The sequence below is a fragment of the Malania oleifera genome, chromosome 7 (genome assembly GCF_029873635.1).
Source record: "Malania oleifera isolate guangnan ecotype guangnan chromosome 7, ASM2987363v1, whole genome shotgun sequence".
In the NCBI taxonomy this organism is placed as follows: Eukaryota; Viridiplantae; Streptophyta; class Magnoliopsida; order Santalales; family Ximeniaceae; genus Malania; species Malania oleifera.
This window is the reverse complement of record NC_080423.1, coordinates 51,502,237-51,507,278: the sequence shown is the minus strand read 5'-3', so window position 1 is coordinate 51,507,278 and position 5,042 is coordinate 51,502,237. Positions and strand designations below refer to the sequence as shown.

General features: G+C 39.3%; 1 non-coding gene across 1 annotated transcript; it reads left to right on the top strand.

Moving 5' to 3' along the window:
• The first annotated feature begins 3,709 nt into the window (after positions 1-3,709).
• Positions 3,710-3,815, top strand: LOC131161123 (small nucleolar RNA R71). Its single transcript, XR_009138282.1, has one exon. It is a non-coding gene; the product is annotated as a small nucleolar RNA R71 (small nucleolar RNA).
• Positions 3,816-5,042: the final 1,227 nt, after the last annotated feature.

Sequence of the window (5,042 nt, the reverse complement as noted above, 5' to 3'; positions counted from 1 at the left end):
TATCACTGCCACTCGCATGGGCACTATGTCCTTCTGGATCCATCCTGGAAAATAGCAGTTGCAATTCAGTAATCCTATCCTCATAATTTACCCACCTATCCTCACCACTCATCTCAACATTTCTAACTCATTGTTAATCCCCAGTCCTACATTCTAGGAACACAACCCGACAATAGCTTACTATGGTTTTCTTGAAATCGTCACCCTAGGAAAAACACAAAAACTACCACGGAAGTCCTACCTCTAGACTGTAGAACAAAACCTCAAATCATTTCCTAAACTCTGGTATTGTTCCTGCTGCACTCTAAAGTCTACAGAACCTAGCAACCTAGGCTCTGATACCAACTGTAACGACCTGCTCCTTTTTCACATATATTTTTTTTTATATAAATAAATTATCATCACATCATACATTCCAACTCAGCAGGTCACAATCCACTTGGGCCCGTGGGCACCAGGGATATAACAAAACATACAGCAGAAGCCTACATAGCAGAAAGTATAAAATCATATACATCTCCTCATAATGTGCATAACACATACCTGAGTCACTACAATTACTATCTCACAGTATATACATCTCAAAAATGAAATCTAGGGACAATCCCCACAAAACCTAACTGTCCCTACCAAAAACTTACCCTTCCAAAGAGGGCAAACAACTGATCTAGATCAGCGGGGCTTTTCCCGCTCTCCTATTAGGGGCTCCTAAAAAATGTATAAGATTTAGGGGTGAGACACCTCTCAGTAAGGGAAATAAACTAATACCAGTGTGTGGCAACATGAGTATTCTGTGTTCTACATATACCATACATAACATATTCAATATTGTTTATCAAATCTGGGAAAACATATGCATATCAAAACATGGCAGAACATACTGCATTTTCATAAACATTTCTCATCTCATATCATAATAATAATAACATAAAAACAATTCTGGTAGGTTAGCTGGCTGTTGTCATGTATTACCCCCACATGACTGGGTTGTGTGGCCCGAAGGCGGGACCTGACAATGGTTGGCCGACCACTGCCAAGTCAAACAGTAGTCTGTAGGTCCGATGGGTCTACCCAGACTGGTCCGTACACCAGGGGCGATAACAGCACACTTCTTGAAAATAATCACATCGACCATCCAATCTCACACCACTCCGTACAGCGGCATTAACACAGATATCATGATCACGAGGACCATGGACACATAGCAACGGTACCGTGCAAGTGCTAGCCTAGACCAAGCCAACCAGGTTCTGATATCATATACATATACTAAAACCGTGATACATAAATATCTCATATCATTTATTTTCACATCAATCATATCATTTCACATATATACGTGTATCATGAAAATCATCGGCCCGTACGCCGCTATTACACATTTTATCATAGCTCGGCCCGTACGCCGGCAAATCACATAGCACAGCCCGTACGCCGGCAAATCACATAGCACAGCCCGTACACTAGCAAACCACATAGCACGGCCCGTACGCCGGCAAATCACATAGCACAGCCGGTACGCTGGCAAATCACATAGCACGGCCCGTACGTCGGCAAATCACATAGCACAGCCCGTACGCTGGAAAATCACATAACACGGCCCGTACGTCGGCAAATCACATATACATATAAAAATATCTTGGCCCGTACGCCGGTTTTCCATCATAGAAATCCATATCGTCCCCATTCCAAAAAAAAAAAACAGTATTTCACAACATTTTTATACTCATGCCACACTAAACAAATTTTCTACGTATTCAACATATCATCATTTAAACAGTATTTTCCAAATATAAATCATATATATAAATATATTTATTTTTCCTAAAACTAGATGCTACATATATATATATATATATATATATATATATATATATATATATATATATACATTTTCTCAAAACAAAACTAGCTTAGTTTACCCCCTTACCTGATTCCTGAAAAGCCCTAAGAAAATCTTCCCCGTACCCACAAGGTTCTCAACTCAACACCCTGAAAATGAAAACTCGCAAAATTAAAGTTTAGTATTTTCGTACGTACAACATTTTCTATAACTACCACTAAGTCAAATTCGACTTAAAAAGTCTTACCTCAACTTAGGGATGATTCCCAACGTTCCCAATCAATACCCTGGAACTGAAAATTTCTAGTATTAAAGTTCAATATTTTTACGCGTATATCACTTTCTTCAACTGTCAAAAATCCAAATATTGAATATAAAGCCTTACCTTGGATTTGGGATGAAATCCAACTTCGTTTCCCTGACGATCCGCTCCGGCAGACTTGTAGAGAACTTCGCCAGGAGCGTCGTGGTGGCTTCGGTTTGTCGATCCGGCGTAAAACTAGCCCGGAATCGAAGAGAGAGAGAGTCGTAGGAGAGAGAGAGGAGAGAGAGAGAGAGCACTTCTAAAAAAAATCCAAGTAAGCTTCTTGAAGAAGCTTTCCACTTTCTATATATATATATATATATATATATACCTTTAACCTTTATATTAAATACATATCATAATAACTTACTTATATATATATATATATACACACACACACACATATATATATATACATGCTTCAATATATATATATATATATATATATATATATATATTTTCCTTATCATACTATTCATTTTACTTGTTAATTTAATTAATTTATTTTATTTATTATTTTATTATTATATATATATTTTTTAAATTTTATTTTTTTTTCCCGGTTACTACACTATGAATCAGCATTGGGCTCTTCCATTTTTTCATTTTTGGTTTCCTCCTTACTCAGTTGCTCCATGCCTTCTTCATCTATCATCCTGCCACTTTAGAGGGTGGTCACCGCTTGGGCTTACTTAGAATATGATGAAGGGCCATTCCACCCCATATTGTCCCTTAAGGTTTACAATGGGCTGACTTGGAAACTTTCCCTCGTCTCTCCGACTCAATGTAATAGCTAGTTGCCCCAAGGTGGCCTCTAGCTTTGCGATGGATTGGGAGTTAAAGTGAAGGAGTTGTCAATTCGCTTGGCAATCAGCCTCAATATTCTTAAGGGTTCTCAGCACCGTCTCTTGAAATGTATCGCACTTGGGCTGCAGGGGAGGCAGTTGTTGAACAATTAAAGATCTGGGGGCTGGATCAGGATGACTTTGGAAGTTTTGGTATTGGCATGGAGGTAAAGTATTAGGGGCTTGTGGAGGTATTTGGTATTGGAAACCTGGAGCTTGTGGCCTCCAAGAGAAGTTAGGATGTTGTTTCTACCTGAGGTTGTAGGTATTTGAATAAGGGTCGTTGGATGGCTTATCGTACCAATTGTGGGTGGCCTTTACTTCCTTCTGCACAAGCTCAGGCTGGGAGGGCACGTAGGGGCCATTATAACATGTATAGGAAGGGTCGAAGCAAATTGCACAAACCTTTGCACACGTTATTGTCTAAGGTCCTAAGGACAATCATCGATCTAATTTTTTAGATATGACATGCAAGGTAGGGGCTAGGTCTTGGTTTGTGGCCAACTCGTAAACTCCCTTAGGTTTAGAGGTTGATGGATTGGGTAGCATACGAGTGGAAACCATGTGCTACTGAGAATTTTTAGCCAAATTTTTAAAGAGAATCCAGGCCTTGTTCTCGTGCTTTGTAAGGAAAGTACCTTCACACGATGCATCAATCATGGACCTGTCTCTTTTAGCGAACCCTTTGTAAAAAGTTTGGACTAATTGCCTAAAGGAACCTGATGATGTGGGCATTTACGGAGTAGGTCCCTAAAGCACTCCCAGGTCTCAAAGAAAAGTTCCCTATCCATTTGTGTGAAAATTGTGATTGCCCTCCGTAGCTGGTTAGTCTTCCTTATTGGGAAGTACTTTTTCAGAAATTCATGCTGCATGGTGGCCTAATTGGTCACCAAGTTTGGCTTTAAGGATGTCAACCAATATTTGGCCTTATCCTTCAGAGAGAATGGAAAGAGCCTAAGACGAAGGGCGGCATCACTAAAATTAGGTATGTGGATGGCGGAGCAAATCTCCAAGAACTCATCTAGATGCTGATAAGGATTTTCGGTGGAATTCCCATGAAAGTTGGGCACCATCGAGATGATTTAAGTCTTAATTTCAAATTGTTCTGAACATTTGGGAATCGGATGCAAGATGGCGATATGTATGTGTTAGGTACAAAGTAGTCCCTAAGAGGTTGAAGGGGTTGCTCTCTTACCACTAGGCAGGGAGCGTAGGGTTTCGGGATTTATTCAGCGGGAACTGGTGGGTTATTTTCGGCCATGGCTTTCGGTTCAGATGACTCAGCCTTCTCTGGATTAGAAATAGATTTCCTAAGGGACCTATGGGATTTTTCAATCTCAAAATCTATGGGAATTATCTCAGGTTCCAAAGAATGCAGACCAAACACACACACTTAAAATCACAAAGATTTAGACTTCAGGAACAGTAAAAAAAATAAAGAAAATAAAAATAACAAAGAAAGTGAAAATAAAAGGAGAGCAAATCAAAAGAAAAAGACAACAATACTCTAAAGCGGAAGTTAGCTCATAACTGTAGGCAAGTCCCCGACAACGACGCCAAGATTTGGTAGGCTTGGGTCATTAACTACCAAAAATAATATTTATAAAACCTAACTATCCCAAGTTCAGTAGAAAGTGGGTAAGTTGGGTATCGATCACAGAGACTTAAAGCGCAGTTGTCAAACCACTTCCAAATTAGTTTATTATAGCCTTATTATAAAAAATAAGTAAAATGTGGTATTTTTCAATAACCAACTACTGGAAAGTAATTAAATGAAAACAAGTAAATCTATATTAACCCTACTCCTACAAAGCAATGTTCAGACATGAGTATAGTTTAGGATGTTATTCTGCTTACTCCAAAGTTTAGCGAGTTTACTGTTCTAAACTAACAAAAACCCGGCTAAACAATCCAAGGAGCCATTCGAGGGCATAGAGTAGCAAGGGTGCACTACCGGTCCGGAGCACAGTCGAGAACTAGAGTATACTCAATCTCAATGATCACGAGAACCTCTATAAGAGACTATAACCTAATAAGTGTACCTGATCGA